Source organism: Porites lutea, chromosome 8, assembly GCF_958299795.1.
Source record: "Porites lutea chromosome 8, jaPorLute2.1, whole genome shotgun sequence".
Taxonomy (NCBI): domain Eukaryota; kingdom Metazoa; phylum Cnidaria; class Anthozoa; order Scleractinia; family Poritidae; genus Porites; species Porites lutea.
The window spans coordinates 18180254-18198524 of NC_133208.1; the positions used below are offsets into that span (position 1 = coordinate 18180254).

General features: G+C 38.3%; 1 long non-coding RNA gene across 1 annotated transcript; it reads left to right on the top strand.

Moving 5' to 3' along the window:
- Nucleotides 1-16779: 16779 nt before the first annotated feature.
- On the top strand, nt 16780-18013 carry LOC140945863 (uncharacterized). The gene is made up of 3 exons (XR_012166764.1): nt 16780-16867; nt 17158-17219; nt 17916-18013. It is a non-coding gene; the product is annotated as an uncharacterized lncRNA (long non-coding RNA).
- The last annotated feature ends 258 nt before the right edge of the window (nt 18014-18271 follow it).

Here is an 18271-nt window from a genome sequence, read left to right on the forward strand (position 1 = left end):
AAACCTACACCACTTTTACCTCATGCCAAAATGCTGCCATTTTCCAATACGTATTATTTTTTTCTGGCGAGTAGATCATGCTCTAGAGGGTTCTATGCCTTGACTGAGCAAATGTGATTTTAGCCTCTTGTTTCCCACTGAAAGGTCATGACACGCTTATTGATTTTCTATGGTTTTTGAATTTCTGGTCTCCATGATTTGCCCTTTCCCTGCTAGCAGAGGTCTCTCGTCGTGAGAGACCTCTGCTAGCAGGAAGATTTGCCCTCTGATGCAACAGCGTTTTCTTTGACTTCTTTTGAGGCGTAAAGCTCTCTTTTGTGGCTAAATAAGGCTGTTTAAGGCTCTTTATTTTTGTTCAAAGTGCCTCAGGATCTGAATAACTAAGCGATTTTCTTTCTAGTCCGAGAACGTGATGTTTTCCAGCAATGTATATTCTGTGCCAGCCATTAATATTGTTTCGTCGGTGTTTAGCTTAGCTGATTGTACCTTGGAAAAGGAACTCTCGACTCTAGGTCTAGTTTCAGCGGGCTCTAATGGCATTGCACCATAGGGCGGTTTTTGCGGACAAGAAGGTGATAATTTGTGCACTATGTTTCATTCAGTTTGTTGTCTATTCCATGCGGAATCCTGTTGTTTATCGGACCGCGAAAAAAGTAGTGCTTTACTAACGATTTAAGGTCTCGGTAAATGAAAATTTTAGTACATTGCTCCATTTTGTTTTTTTTGGATTTTTGGCATGAGTGGGTCCTAAATTTTATTTTGGCAGAAAAAGAAAGTCAGAAAGTGCTTTTAACCCTTCTAAAATGAGCCTTTTCTGAGCCAACTAGCCAAGTGTGGACCTCGCGCTAAATCTTTAGAGCTGATTTTCTCTCACTCTATTTTAGACGCAAAAATCAAAATTCTCCGACCTCCAGTCGGGACAGCTTTTAAGCTATCGCTTTGAAACTTTCAGGTATGATGGATAATGATATAGACTCAAAAAGGGTGTGAGGAATTTTCCGATTGCAACTCATTTTATGCCAGTTTCTTTGCGTAAATCGCGCTCGAGATGCGACTTTTTAGTTTGAAATGCAATAATTCCGCTAATACGAGACATATGCAAATTTCCCCACACCCTTTTTTAGGTCTTTTATCTGTCAAATGCAATAAAAAGGAAGTGAATATTTAACAACGCGAAAGGGCTGGAGCCTCAGCAGTAAACTCGATACCTCTGAGTTCGAGAGCAAAAAACTTAAGCGCCTTTTGAAATTCGATGAAATAAAATCTTTTATAAGGTAATTTAGTCTTTAAGTTTTAATTTGATATATAACTTGCTTTTGTAGCGAAAATACTCGCGCGACTAGAATTTTTTCTGTGGGCACCTCGTTTTCCTTTACCGAGACCTTAAGTTGTTATATGTCTTATCCAGGCACTCTTTCGCTGCAGCTCAATCAACTTAAAAATTTTAGACTGAAATCACACCGATTTAAAACTTCGCGAAGTCAGTTTACTGAATAAATGTTCTAAAATTTGCGTCATTTTCAATTTGGACTTTTTGGAATGCCCGTCGTCATATAAAGGCTTTTAATCGGCCTTTGAATGAGTTTTGTTGTTTTAAATTGCCAAGTGGTACAGTGAGTTGATATTTTTGCTAACCCGGTTTTCAAAAACCCAGATATAAATATAAACTAATTTAAAGAATTATCACAGCAAAGTCATGGATTGATTCGGAAAAAACATTCCTTTTTTTCGTTCAATAGACTCTCACTCAACTGTTTAAATCTTCACAGATTTAAAAATTTACTCTATTTTTTTTGGGTCGACCCAAAAAAAAATTAGAAGGGTTTGTATGGAGTTTTCTGAGTATAACTGGCCCACGATCTCAGAGACAATTTGCCGCGAAATGCTCATTTTTGGCAAGTAGGCCTCTTGGTCATTGTTCTTTCAGAATATCCTGACAAATCCCATAATTTCAGAAATTTCATTTTTATGACGTCATCACTTTAGTACTCTATTTTTAGCGTCTCTCCCCAGTGTCGCTCTCCGTTTTCAGCTTTTGTTTAACTGTTCGTGCGTACAGTGTACTTGAATACGCAAAAATACGGACTGTTTTGCAGTCTACGCGGATTTTAACAGGCCGTTTTCACACCGTTTGCTTTAGAGTCTCAGGTCGCTTTTCCCTTTAGACTTGAAGCATATTTAAATCTGACCAATAATGTGTTAAAATTGAAGAAGATCAGCTGTTTCACATATACCGATTCCGTGTCTGTTAACTAATCATGACTTATCAACCTACAGATAAGAAATTCAGTATACGTTCTCTTCTCGGATTAAGCCTCCACCGTGTCTACATTTCTGTTCGTGTTAAACGGTTTCAAAACAGGTGGAAAGGAAATGCAACCCAAACAATAAAATATTCGCTAAATATGAGTCAGTACTTATCAAATGAAATGAAATGTTGTGTAAAATTTCAAACTGCTATAAATAGCAGTAGAAAAATGAAACATGGAAACTTTAGAGCTAGTAGGGCGGCAGACATGTATTTTAATTAAAAAGAAAAAAATCGGAGCTTCAAGTCTGTACTTAAAATACAACTTTCTGACAGCGGGTTTCACTCACGTGAGGAAGCAGACATAAAAACGGAAACCTTTTAATACAGAAAGTCTAGACTGATCTGGAAAATAAAGGAAGATAAATATACAAAAAGCCTTGCCAAGAATCTATCAGGTCTATGCAATAGTTCATATGCGAGATATTCGGAAAAACGTTTTACCCAAATTTATAAAGCTTTGTATGGAGACGCCATGTTTGTGTCCCTTTCAGGGGCACAAATATGGCCGCCGGAAACCAACAGAAACATCTGTTTTTGAGTTTTCCTACTTATGCATGAATTCTTCGCTTGAGGAACTCATAAAGATTAAAGTAATATTTATTCTAAGACAAGGAATGTTTAGATAGCACAATCTCCAAAATCCGTAATGTTTTTAAAACGGTTCCTCTGAGTGTTTCTGAACGCTATATTGGGGTACATAATAGTGGGCAAGACCGCATGACGTTTTTCGTATCGCAGGCACAACCTGGTCTCGGTCGTTGTTATCTAAAGACTTCCTTGTTTGCGTCGGGTACAATCGAACTTTCTTTGTGGGCGCTGCTTTGTTTGTGAATCACTAGGTACGGTGCTTCGTGTTCAGTTGTGTTAAGCAAAATCAACATAAAGTCAGTGCTTTTCTTCGCTTTTGGCGTCTTCGCAGTCTTTCTAACAGGTTAATTTTAATTGAAGTTTTAAAGCTTTTAAATAAGAACTCAGTAATTCTCTAGAACACGTTCTAAAACCAAATGCGATATTCTAAAATGGCCAATTTCTGGTAAAAAATAGCCATTTCCAGCAGTGTTTTTTCCACATTTGATGTAGTAGGCTTAAAAAGAGGTATTATCTAGAATGAAAATTCGAAATGTTACCATGCACAGGACTGGTACGGTAATATATTTCTTTTTTAATGCAGATCGTGCCGGTTTCCAGTCGTTTAAGGCAAAATGTTTTGCAATTTAACAATGATCCAGGAAAAATTGCGAAAATTTTCAAACGCACTCAAAAATAGCCACGAAAATTTCCAGCAACGTTTTAGTAATATTAAAAAATGCAAGATTGAAAGAGGTTTTGTCAGATTACCAAAAATGAACTCAAAGTTTCCAAATACTCACGTGTACGATTGTAACTCAAAATGACGGTGGAATTTCAGGCGATGGCTGAAAATGCGAGGGTGCATGGAAATTTCCATCGTCCTTTGCTACTCATACAAAGAGCAAGACCATTCAGTACGCGACAATCTTTCAATGGCGATGGAAAATTTTGTCGTCAGTGTTACACAAACGCTGAAAACGTAGATACTCTCTCCAAAATCATTTTTCAAACAGGCTGTAAACAATAGAGGATAAAGCTTTATCCCGTCTTGGCTGTAAATGACTACCATGATAAATAATTATCATCTCTAACAAGCCAGGTCAGAAATAAAACGTGTTTTTTAATCATAATTTCATTGGAGGCGTACAGTTCAGTTATCGCCAATGTCGCTCGGATTTTAGACTGCAAAACAGTCGGTTTTTTCCCAAAATTGGTTTAGAGTTGCGTAGGAGCAGCGTAAGAGAAAGCGCTTGAGCCTCACGTGTCCGAATATGTAGAGCAAGTGAGGCGACCTCCCCAGTGTCGCTCTCCGTTTTCAGCTTTTGTTTAACTGTTCGTGCGTACAGTGTACTTGAATACGCAAAAATACGGACTGTTTTGCAGTCTACGCGGATTTTAACAGGCCGTTTTCACACCGTTTGCTTTAGAGTCTCAGGTCGCTTTTCCCTTTAGACTTGAAGCATATTTAAATCTGACCAATAATGTGTTAAAATTGAAGAAGATCAGCTGTTTCACATATACCGATTCCGTGTCTGTTAACTTATCATGACTTATCAACCTACAGATAAGAAATTCAGTATACGTTCTCTTCTCGGATTAAGCCTCCACCGTGTCTACATTTCTGTTCGTGTTAAAACGGTTTCAAAACAGGTGGAAAGGAAATGCAACCCAAACAATAAAATATTCGCTAAATATGAGTCAGTACTTATCAAAAGAAATGAAATGTTGTGTGAAATTTCAAACTGCTATAAATAGCAGTAGAAACATGAAACACGGAAACTTTAGAGCTAGTAGGGCGGCAGACATGTATTTTAATTAAAAAGAAAAAAAACCGGAGCTTTAAGTCTGTCCTTGAAATACAACTTTCTGACAGCGGGTTTTACTCACGTGAGGAAGCAGACATAAAAACGGAAACCTTTTAATACAGAAAGTCTAGACTGATCTGGAAAATAAAAGAAGATAAATATACAAAAAGCCTTGCCAAGAATCTATCAGGTCTATGCAATAGTTCATATGCGAGATATTCGGAAAAACGTTTTACCCAAATTTATAAAGCTTTGTATGGAGACGCCGTGTTTGTGTCCCTTTCAGGGGCACAAATATGGCCGCCGGAAACCAACAGAACCATCTGTTTTTGAGTTTTACTACTTATGCGTGAATTCTTCGCTTGAGGAACTCATAAAGATTAAAGTAATATTTATTCTAAGACAAGGAATGTTTAGATAGCACAATCTCCAAAAATCCGTAATGTTTTTAACCCACATAAGAGCTTTCCCGGCCGCCACCTAAATGACGCGTCACGCAAAAGCCTGGAAATTCAAGCATCCTGTATCGCAAAACAAAGAACCCTTTTGAACCAAAAATTTGTTTGTATGAAGGTTTTAAGGTGCTCTAATATCACATGAAAGTATAAACTCAGAAGAAGGGATAGTTTTTTAGTTTGAATTTTGGTGACGTCATGTGAAAACCGAGAATACGTTGCTTTTGATCATTACGTCCAAAAACAGGTGACCAGGTGGGGCTGGCAGCGAGGCCTGGAACCCAGTTTACATGCTCGCCCAAGTTAAGAAATCTTTTTTAAACCATAATTTTGTTCCAAGGGGTAGTGTAGTTTTTGGAATTTACATTATGTAATTTTTCCCTTTCTGCTGGCAACAAAACACACCTGAAACTGAAGGCAGTGTAATAACTGCTATCGTGAAAAGAGAATTCCAAACACACAAAATAATTTCCCTTTCATTTCAAATCACAGGAAGATAAGAACGTAAGCATAACAACATGGGCAAAATCAAGAGACAATGATCTCTTGGCAAAATTTATTTAGCTTTTAGTACATAAAGAAATACATAAACTACGAGATTTGACCATGCCACTCAATCATCCAACGCAACTCTGCCAGGATACGTTCACAATCAAGAATGAAGAATTAAGACTCTCAATTTATCATTTCTTGTCGTCTTAAAGGTGTAGCAAAAGCGTAAACAACTCTTTCGACCACAGCCACCGCCCTTTTTTTAACATCCCTGTGAATTAATTTTGGGCCTTTCACTTGAAAATATAAACTCTCTTACATACGTATTGGAGGGTTGGCCCTTTTTTAGTCGTGTGGGTCTTCTAAACAGAAACACAGCTTGAGAGCCTGCATCTAGAGAGATGAAGTGAGTCAAAAGGTCCGGCATCGAGGAATAATGTCTGTTTTCGATCAATTTTCGCTGGTCTCGTTCTTAGCGTAGTAAACCGCATGTAATGACAAACGCAAGACCAGAAGAAAGGAAAACGTAAGCTCCATATTACCGCGGACAAAAATTGGTTACAGCAAAGAAAACAATGACCAACGGGACCAAAAGCGAACTCATTTCACACTGTCGAATCGGCTGCAAAGACGAACTTCTTGTTGTTGTTCCCAACCCCGTTTCGCGCATGCTCACTACAAATCTCGAATGATTGACAGATTTCCTAACCGGAGTGATCATGGAAAGCCACATGTTAATAGGAGCTTCGCTTTTAGCCCTGGCTAAATCTATATATTACATTTTTACACAAATTAAAAAATAAGCCAAAACTACATAAATGAAATAATTATCAAGATTATTTATGTGACAATTTTTGAAATAAACGTAAAGTAGAAATGAGAAAATTTGACTGTAATTCCTTTAGGATAACAAGTAATACTAATTTTAAAAAGAAATTAACTAGCTTTGTATCGAAATCTGTCGTCTGGGGAAATCCACCTATGAAAGTCAAAGTTGCAGCTGAAATTCGCTGACTGCGCTGAAGCTGTTGTTTTTCGACCGTTCTCTGAACGACTGTTATGAATGAACACTGAGGAACAAAATAATACACACAGAAGTTATTTTTTGGAAAAATTTATTTGAAAACCCTAATGTTTCTGTACTCAAATGAAATCCAGCGTAATGTGCCCGTTTAAACTCGACTAAAATTTTTAATCGATGCGATGAAAACTTCACAACAAAGCTATCTCGAATTTGAGCGTGTTTCCTAAATTAACATCAGCTTGACCAAAAAGTCAATAACACAATGCTAATTGATAAATTTACATTTCAAACAAACTTTCTCTTCTATAAAAAACACACAAAATGTACCTTAAATCTTCGCTCGTTCAATTTTCCTTCAGCCGATTCTAGCCGCGAGGAAAACAGTGATTAATTTATCCAGGGCAAATTTGTCGCTTGATCTTTTGCCTTTTTTCCTTCAAAACGACAGCTTAGTATTTTCTTCAACTTCAACTTTTCATCTGTGCATTTCATCGGTGTATTTTACCGTCAGGAGAGGAGATTTGTTGAATTTGCCTAAATTTTAAAGCGCTAGCTCAGTTTCTTGGCGTGCACCCACGGGCAAATGGTAGTGGCTAACTGACCAATCAGAGCGCGCGATTTACTTTTGTTATGTTATAATTCGGTCTGTAATCATACGAGTGATTAACAAAATCGGACGACCGCGTAGCGGGAGTCCGATTGGTTTAATCACGAGTATGGTTACACACCGAATTGGATGACACGAAGTTCTGTTACCAGTTGATCATAACTTTAACAAAATTTGTGATATAATAGGCTATTTTTTTAAATCAAAACAAAAGAAATTCGAAATTTTGTTTTCCTAGCAGTGAAAAAAAAAAGCCATTTAAGCGCGCGCGTGATGGCGCGTACTGTTCAATTACTTAGGCATGGCGCGTACTGTCCTATTAAACTGTCCAATTAAGGCTGAAATCAGGGCAGTTGATAGCCAATCAGATTTGACAATTTTGTTATAGTTATGATTAATTTATTAATTAGAGCTTCGCTTTTAGCCCTGGCTAAATCTATATATTAGTAATTAACTTAAAACCATCACAAGGTACTCAACTTTAGGAGCCCTCCATTTCCATTTACTTTTTGAGGGAGGTGCTGGGTGGCTTAAGGAATAAAACGAATGTCATGTAAACAGACTTTGAATAAATACCACTCTTCCATTGGGCTAACATTCTTATATGAACAAAAATTCTATCACATTAGCAGAGATGCCAACCTCTGGAGATCTAAAATCTGGAGACTCTCTTTATTCACTACCCCCCAGAATTTCGAGGGAGCCCCCCGACAAATTGACCCAGCCCCCAGTGGGAATGACTTAGGACATTATATGAATTCTTAATAAGGTACATACTATCAAAATTCGCAATCATCGTTTTGATGGCAGAAATGGTCTTTGTCAGTGACTAAATAAGTGCTAAAAAGGCTTCAGAAGCCGTACTGCGAATAAGAAAAATTCAAGTTTTGAGCTAAAAATGGGCTAAATTTCAAACTAAGGCACAGAAAACCTCAAAAGATGATTTCATCAAGGAGATATGGTGACCCGTACCGGAGAGCGGGAGATCGGTGACGTGTCCTGGAGAGTTGACATGTACAGCTGTATGCAGTAGTGGGCTTGAACAATAAGTATACCCCAAATTACATAATCGACCCCTCCCCCACAAATACATCCCTTGGCGATGTTCTTGGTCAGCTCCTAAGTTGAGAATTTTGTGCGTATTAGGCCGTCAATCCTCTATAAAGCCCCCTTACCCGGGGGCTTATTTATTTCAAAGTCATTTGAGGGGGGCTTAATAGAGACTGGCCTTATTTGAGAGGGGAGGGGGCTTATTCAATTTAGCAAAGACGGTGGTATCAGTTCTCCATAAAGAATTAGAATACAAAGTAGAAAAGCTCAAGCACAAGAAGGTGAAGGTCATGCAGTTGAGGATCAAAAGCAAATCCGAACTTCCGGTTAGTGAATAAACCATCCAGGATCAGTCCACACGAATTTACAGTCGTGATTGATTTACACAATCTATCATTTATTACTGAAGAATAATAGCGGGGAGGGGAGGGAGGCTTATTTGAAAGGGAGGTTTACAAGAAGATTTACGGTATAGTTCACTATGTATTCCACAGGGTGGAGGTGGGGGCAAACAAATGTACAAAAAAGCGACATAAACGTGCAAAGTTATGCTGTTTCGCTAATCTAAGTTCATGTCTACACTATACATCGACTATTGTGGATTGTGGCAGTGTAGACAGTTATTGGAAGCGTAACGGAAATAATCTAGTAGGAACCCACCGTTCTGAGTCAGCGATAAATATTCAGTGAGGATTGGGATTTAGCGCACCAAACCCTGTCGGCTCACCGCCCCTGCTTTAATTGTCTAGTTGGTCTGGATGGAGCATTATATTTTATCTAATGAATTCATTCGGAGCTCAGATTTTTTAGACCCCGTTTACAACGGTCCGGACAAACTTTATTAATTCAACGATAGCACAATGTAAATAAGATTTATTTCAATTGTGGGCGGGACGCTGGAGCTAGTTTGATTTTTAACCGTGACAGTCTCTATCCTTAACTTTGATATCTGGTATTCTATAAACTTGTCTACTGTTGCAGTTCTACGTCAGCAGAGGTACAGGTTTAACAAGCTTATCTTCAAATCACCGGACAATTGAACAGTATCGTAGCTGGCTCCTTGTGAAATCGGCGTGAAAAGCCTGTACATTGACCTTCAAAATGTCGGAAGCTTCAGCAGTGAATGGTACTTCTAACACAATGTAAGTAAAACAGGTTCTTTTTATCGAAACGGGTTGTGTAAACTAGAAATCTTTATTCATTTCTACTGAAATTCCATTCTGCTAGCTTGAATTTCATCCGACTGCTTCGAGTCGTTTTCTCCTCAGTCTCGGCAACACGTTACTGAGGGAGTAATATATAGATTTAGCCAGGGCTAAAAGCGAAGCTCTGGTTAATAATACGCGTAAAACAAAATTAAATCGTGTAACGCTAAACAGGGACGACAAAGAAAATGGCTTCAAGACTAATAGATCTCATTAGCAAGAAAACCAAATTGCAAGTGCAGCACACTTTTTCTTCTAATTATCAAAAAACAAATTTGCACGTGCAGCATGCTTTTTTGTCTTTCCCTTGCCGTTGTTTTGCACGACTACAACGCTGCGCTGTTTTGTACTACTAAAACGTCAAACTTCCTTGTTACACATTATTTTTTGGAGGAATTGTCGTGTGTTCTTAGGCAATATTTTGTTTCCTGTGTTCATGTTCGCTTTTATTTTCACTGCCGCTCATTTTCACCTTGCTGGCCGCTAGCATTTCTCATTTTCTCATCGCCGCTTTGAATTTTCATGTTTTTCTTCCTACGAATTTTCAATAACTCGCTCTAGCTCTTTCTCTGTTATCCACGTTAGTGTAAACATAAAAAAAGCGCCGAAAAAGACACGACTTTGTCGTTGTTTTTACTTTCTAAAAGTCAGGACAGCCATGTGATTTCCTTCCAAGTAAAACCTTGAGTTGCCATACCTGTTGATTGAGTTATTTTACACTGGTATGCCTGTGGTGCGGACGGACGGTCGCTCGCTCGCTTGCTCGGTGTACGGTCACGTGATTACCAAATTTTCTCGGATGGGCAGATTACCACATTTCCTTAGCTATGGGGCTCCACCCGGAGCTCAGCTAATAACGACGCGAAGTAATCGGATGAAATTCAGGCTACTGTTCTGCTTGCTTCAATTAAAACAAACGCGTGTGTGCTCACCTAGCTTCATTTAAAGCCAGTAGCAGAATTTTGGATACAATATATTGAACAAGGGGCGAGATCAGGAGTAAATGAGTCAGGTCATACGATATCCAGACACCGAAAGGAATTAAGGTTGCCACTGACCTGAGGCCAGTATCTGCATATCGGATGAAAAACTTTTTCAAGTGTCCAATCCGGATTCCGGAATCAGATAAATTTTTACTTGTGAAATCTGGAATCCTGGGCTTCGGAATCTGGAATTCAGTTCAAGGAATCTGGGATCGCGCTACCAATTAAAAACCGAAATCCAAGATCCACTGACATGGAATCGGAAATCCACAGCGTGGAAATCAGAATCTAAGACTGTCTTGGAATACCTTGGAAAACTGCCCGCCTACCCTTCCCCTAAGCCAACATTAACACTTAATTCTCACTTAGGGCAAAATGTTGGCTTAGGGGAGGGGTAGGTGGGCAGTTTCCCCGGAACCTATAATGATTCATGGGTCGATTTCGTATTCTTGGAACTCTAAACAACCGAATGTTTCCAAATACGGGAGAAGTGTCTATCGATTTCTCTTTGCTTTAGAAGCGTGTTTGGTTGACTTGGAGCGGTACTAAAAACTATTTTCATCTGCTGTCTAAGGCGAACCTTGGTCGTCTCGAAAGTTTAGGTGGAACTTTCGCCTCATCCGAAACGTTGTTAGCCACTCACATGAGTCCAGTCGAAAGATGGAGGACACGGAGTAGCCTTACTTTGACGAGACAATTCTAGGGGACACGTGATGGTTATAAAGAATAAGCCGGCGAATTTAAGCCAATCAGAAACGGAGTATTATTTTGCTCCGGAATAATAGTTTTTTATGGGACTTTAAAATCACCTGAAAGTATAGAGGTGTGTAAGTTAATTTAAATGTATACTTTAAATAATAAATTGATTAAATTGAAAATTTGCGCAAACGTTGCTCGTTTTATTAATTAAAAACAAAGCAGATTCAAACACTGAAAAAAGGTACCTTATCCCTCTCCAGGTGTATACCAGCCATTGATCAAAGAAGTTACCTATGGGGATGTTTCGGTCTAGCTGTGAGTAATGGCTCGATATTATTCCACTGCTTTTGGTTTTATTTAACGTCAGCAATAACAGGTTAATTTTATTGTGCCCAAATAAAGTTTTAAGTATTATCTGAAGGCTCGCTTTGTTCTCCTCAACAGCTTGTCATTATTGTAGTTCTGTCATGTCTCAAACGAAGAAACAAATTAAAACTTGAATACTGCCATGGTTATCCCGGGCTCGTGATGTAAGTATTACCTTTTTTACAGTTGTATTCTTTGCACAGTCATTAGATGACATTGTAAAATATTTTCTTTTTTCTTTTTTTGTTTTCAGACCAGTGAACTTTTTACACAGTTTTAGCTACAGTAACAGGTTTACTATTGCGGCCACCTTTGGAGCCACGGCCAGTTCATGCCTAAAACTTTTCCTTTTTTTCGCCACTGGCGGATTAACCCCCTCGGGTGTTTCTGTTTGGTTTAAGGGTGAGAAAATGCTATCATTCGTTCAAAATATTTCCTACTTTAAAACATGCTTATCTCTATCTATGTAGAGTTCCCTTCCTCATAACATTTGCCTTTTTCTCGGCGGTTTAGGATACCATTGGCTTTTAGGCGGTAGTTCGGATTTTTCGTCTTCGCAGAACTGGTCAAGGGTTAAGAGTCATGTAGCAGCTGCTCGGAAGAGAAGTCACCAATAGTGCGTTTCCCTGACCCCAAACAATACTAAAACAATTGGAAGAATGACATGTCAGTGTTTCCTGCAGAGAGACCCTCCGAGCAGCTCCTACAATACCTTTGTCAAACCCTCCGTTGTTTTCTCCGACTCTGAACTGCCAAAGCAGCTGAGCGACCGCTCCGCCGTCTGTCTTTTTTTCTGTCAATAAGTAAAATCTAAGTCACTTCTATTGATGTCGGCAGACATCTTCCAAATTTGGTCAATGCTAGTTGGTTATGAAGAATAAGCCGGGAGATTAAACTAAAAGCCAATCAAAAAACAACATTGATAGGGGGTGGAAGGTGGCTTATTCTTTCCTTTTTAGGGGAGATGGTATTATGGCGCAATAGTTAGAAAATAGATGGACCCGTGTGAACAATTTTGTGCGAGGTTGTATCTTTCCTTTCCTTCCGTCAATTCATGATATACCAGATTCATTATTCAGACTCCATTTTAGATAATATCGATTTTATTTTGAATTTATTTAATTAATCTGCACTTTAGGGTACGTTCATGTGAACTTTAATTTTTGCAATTTCTTTCAGTTTTTCTGAAAATATCAAATATTTTTTGTGTTTGGTGTAATGTTCTATCCATTCTTTGCCTGCCTCACAACTGAATACAAGCTGGTTGGATCAACTCTTGGATTTCTTTACGCTGCTATAAGGTTAGACAACGCCTCGTGAAATAACGATAAGGTTGTAACAGGGTGTGAATGGGGTTAACAGACTAGCGACAATGGGCGAAAAAAATTACTGACTACCGACAAAACGGGAAAAAAAATTACCGACAACCGACAGGAAAAATATTAACCGACCATCGACATGGACCGAAATTTTCTTTTTTCAGAAAGAAGAGCATATTGTATTTTTTCTACCTTTCTAGGAAGTAACCAAAGATACCACTGATTTTAAAAATGTTGTTGAAAAGAAAAAGGTAAAAAAAAACGAACATTTCTTGTTTCGATGGACGTCATAAGTATTTTTACAAATATTCCACAAAACGAGGGTACTGAAATAGTTTGCAGAGCGTATGAAAATTTCCACAAAGCAATCCACCATTCAGTCCTACACATTACCTGCGAGAAATGCTTAGATTAATCCATAAAGAAAATTCTTTCCAGTTCAATGAAAAGCTCTACCTACAAACCCTCGGTACCGCGATGGACACAAAGACAGCAGTTTCCTTTGCCAACATTTTCACGGCATATATTGAAACACACTAAGTCTAAGCAAAACCGTCTTTAAACCAACTCTTCCAGTGGAAACGCTACATGGATGGCATTTTTTCGCTGGGGACATAAGTAAACCAGACATCGTAGCTTTCGTCGAAAAAGCAAACTTACATTAACCTATTATTAAATTCATAACCGATATTCACTGAGACAATGTTTTCAGAAACAGTGGTATACGAAGGCACAAGATTCAACAAAAAAGTTATCCTTTATGTAAAGACACATTTTCAACAAACGGAAACCTTCCAGCACACACATTTCGCCCCTTCTCACCCACTGATTTTTCAAAGGAGAAGCCTTAAGCCTTTAAAGTAACGTTTGACTGGGAAAGTATTTCAAATTTAAGAAAAAAAGCGCTTGATGGACAGAGGCTACCAACACAATTTGAAAAAAAATTGCTATCAGAAATAAATGAAACTCACAGAAACTGAAGGTCCGCGCTCTTGAAACAAAACAGGAAGCTAAAGGAAGAAAAAGAGATGTTGTCTTTCGTGACACAATACCAGCCCTTAGTGTCTACTTTATAAGAGGTTTTAATGGAAAAGCGGAATCGCATACAAAACCAACCACTACACTGAACTTTGCCAAAATTTTAAAGAACCATCAGTTATTTCCCACTAGAAAGTAAGTAGATGGCGTAAAAGTGAAAAACAAAACAGCAATATCGACTGCGCGTGTAATCCTTTTGCTAAATTACGCAACCATTAATAATGAAATAGGGCAAAAAAAATAGAATTAAAACACGCTTGTCTCTGGAGTTGGAACCTCAGATAACCGTGGGACCTTCGTTAAGCAACCTTTGTTATTAGATCAGAGTCATGGAGTTCGTTTGAAGGACCTTTTCTGTATTACATAATACTCCATGTTATCTTTCCACCTTTAAGTTCTATTTTTTGTGTGTTTTAGGTTCTGTTTCGATCTTGGAATTCTTTTCCAATGTGAGAATTATCGCAAAGTAAGAAAGTATATTGAGCCTAATAAGGGTTGTTCACCTTTGTAGATAGCGACGTTTCAGTTACCTACTGCTAGCCTCTTTCCAGGCGAAGAACTCGTGTTATAACTCTTTTCCTATTTGTGTCATATTGGTTGGATATGATTGATTTATTGTGATCGCCCGATCGTCAATACTTTAGCATAACGTGTTTTAGTATATGCTAAAACAGCACAGATAGTGTTTTTCGCGAGCTTTGATTGGCTACTCACACTCCGGATATCCAGTGCTATTAGGGAGTTTAAGATACCACGACAGCGACGGCCACAAAAGCGTCATATAGAATGTGAATTTGCGTTTTTTCAATCTCTATCGTGATTACTCCAATTCATTTAGTTGGTCAAATGCAAGCGAGCTCCTTTTGAACCGAATTCCTACAAACCATATTCAAGTTCAGAAAGAGAAAGAAAATTTAGCCGTTGCTTGTTTACTTCCTCCATAAAAAGTGAAAGTAGGCATTTTCCGTCGTGGTCGTGCAGTGACTGCAAAGAAATGTACAAAAAAGCGTGATGCACTTGCAGAGTTGTTGTTTTTACTATTCAACCTATTGCTATTTTGACGTTCTCGTCGTCGTCGCCGTCGTACGTAGCATCTTAAAGTCGCTATTCAGTGATTCAGCTCCAGCTCCTCCGAGCGAGCGACGCCAAACTGGCTAAGTTACGAGCAAAATGGCTTCCAGGTTTCTGCCGTAACAAACAAAGAAATTTCACAAATACTCAAACAAGCTGTTCCCGAAATACACGAAGAAGGTGACGAAATTCGGTTTGGAAGTTTTAACGGGTAAAGCTTTGTCTTTTTGACTTGAATTTATCGATGAAACCGGTGAAAATGTTTTTTGTTTACAAATGCAAATTAAGTCTTGCGTCACTTTATTTAGCTGCCATGTTCACGGATAAGCTTTAAACTAAATTTACAGGTTTTTTTACAGAATGGTTTCAAATACAAAAACAATTAACAACTCTTTTAAAGATTCTTTCCCCGCAAGAGCTAAACAAATGCCTTCAAAAGCGACAGCCGTTCAGTCTTTGCGCGCCAAAATTGTAATCGTTGGTAACAGTGAATGAGTTAAAAATCATCATTTTTGTGCATAATTATCTCACTGCCTTAGTATATACTAAAACAATTATTCACCTCAGTGCCGGTGGCTAGTTAACAATTACTCCGCGAGCCCGAATGGGCTCTGAGTTAATAGCCCATGAGGCCGAAGGCCGAATGGGCTATTGACTCAGAGGCCATGAGGGCGAGATTTTGTTATTAATTTATGTTTAAACTTTATTTCAGTTACTTATATATATCTAGTTATTTATTTATTTTTTCATTCAACAATTTATTTGTCATTTATTACTGACTGCTGTATCTATTATCTCCGCCCGCCTCGACTAGCACCTGCTATTTGCGGGCGGAAATGGACTTTATGTAAATGTAGATTTTTAATAATAATAAAGTGTACTTTGAAACATCGGCTTCCAACAAACAATTTGATCATGTTGTGGCTGTTTGATCGTTGTGGCTGTTTGATCCCATCTTGACGAGTAGGCAAACGCGTAAGAAATTACAGTGTTTGTACGAGAATTTAATGTCGAATAATTTCCGTAGAACGGCTGTTCTGAAAAAAATATGAATTGCAAACTAAAGCTTCACGCCTATGGATTCTACTGAAAAATACTGAGGGCGTTACATGCGCTAGAAGACCTAGAACACTTTTTTAAATTTTCTATACATTTGTCTGTAAGAAATTCCCGGGAAAAATTACAGACAAATATAGGGAAAATCTTAAACAAGTCTCTGGAGAAATTTAAGCTCAGGTACGCCCCCAAAACGTTTAAGTACAATCCTTTGCTTTGTAGCTTTAGTTTACAATTGATATTTTTTTCAGAAAAGTTGTTTTACTGAACTTATTCGACATTAGATTCTCATACAAACACTGTAATTTCTCACACGTTTGCCTACTCGTCAAGATGGCGTCGAAAACCGTGACAAGGTCTATTGCATTTTGACATGGATCTTCTCAAATGTATTTTTATTGTTCAATAGGGTGAAAGGAGGAATGAGCTGTTTATTGGGTTCCTCAGCTTCCTCCCAACCATCTTGTGTCTGTTGTTCATCACTCTACGATTTGCTGTTTGGCTGATCCTAGAAGCCCGAAGAAAGTGGTTCTTGCCCACAAATGGAAATCAGGAGGTTCTGTTAGTTTATGAGTCACACTTTTAAATGCAATCAATTGAATTTTCAAGCTTATTATAATCACTTCTCTCACAGCCTTAAATAACTTTGAATTGAATTTTCTTTTATATATTATTACCATCGAGTAAAGCGGAAAATTTATTAATCTGGTGTTCTAACGGAATCTTGCAGAGTGCTGTTGAAACCGACAGGATGTGTTTGGTTTCAGAGCCAGCAATAAAACATGTCATGCATGTGTTCAATCCAGGATTAAACAGGTAAGAATTGAGGTGTCTCATTCCAAGGCACGTCTTCCATCTTTGGACCTCTTATACCCAAACAGCTTGATCTTTAGTAACACATAGATTACACATAGACTAATGACATTATGATATAATTTTTTGGACATCGGAATCAATACCACGTGACAATGACGTCACAACTCTTACAAATGAACCGACTTGACTTGAAATTTCCTCAGTGAAATAATCTGAGTGGTTCGACCGGTTAAGTGGGGGCGGAATTTTTCGCGTTTACGGAGACAATTTTTTTTGGTTTTGTTTTACAGGGACTCAGCCGACGCGAAGTGGTATATTAAGCTGCTGCACTACATTTACAAGCCGAGAGAAGGTTTGTTAAATTAGCGTCTTTGTCTGAATTGTTAGTTATTTTATTACTTGGCTGCAGTCCGACTCTTAACACTCTATACTTTGAAGCCCGTAGTTTTCTTCTCAGAGCTTTCCTACGAGCCTTCCTACGAACCGTAGTTAATGTATGAAAGTTTTTTTTTTTTTTTGTGCTTTAATGACCTTTTTTGTATCTTTACTTGTATCAATGGTTGGTACCTTCAGCAATACGTGAAAACGGACGCAACAACTACCAACATTGTTGGAAGTTGTTGCGTCTGTTTGCACGTAGCTAAAAGTTTGACCGGTTTCAAACTTTGTGCAACAACTCCCAACAACACACAACAACAAGCAGCAGGGTGTGCCAACGGACGCAACGTGTAACATCCAAAAAATGTTGGGGGTTGTTGGCCAACAATGTTGCGTCCGCTTGCACAGGGCTTAATTTATAGTAAACGTTTCTACTAGTTTATAATTTCTTCTCTCCGTGACAACTATAACTCAGGTGACTGACACAACATCCTTTTACTGACAGGCCTTGATGCTGCAGCTCCTGCAATGTTACTTAAGTCTATACTTGTACGACGAAGTTATTACAAATTGCAACAGCTTTTCGTTGAGTGTGTTTTTCTTGTTTGTATTAAAACTTATATCAACTACTGCCTTGCCTTGCATAATAACATTTTTGATGGTTTTTCAGATTTCAAATTCTCGACCCAGCTAGTTTCAACTGTTGTAGTTGCTGCAATAACTGTTTTTGAGGTGCGTTTTGAATTTCTTGCTGCCTCTAGAATTAGATCATATTTATATGCTATTTTGCGCCTTACAAATAATGAATTATTATTATTATTATCAATTATTATTATGTATTCGATTTTCTCGAGTGTACAAGCCGAGCGTCCTGGAAATAGTGTGACCGTTCAATAAGATGAAACACTAAGGCAGTTAGTTCTACGTCTTCCTTCGAATTCAATTTTCATTATTATTATATTGTTTTCTTTCTTTTGTCGAGGGGGGAAGGGGTGAGGGCACGCTGTGACGCACTAATGCAATATG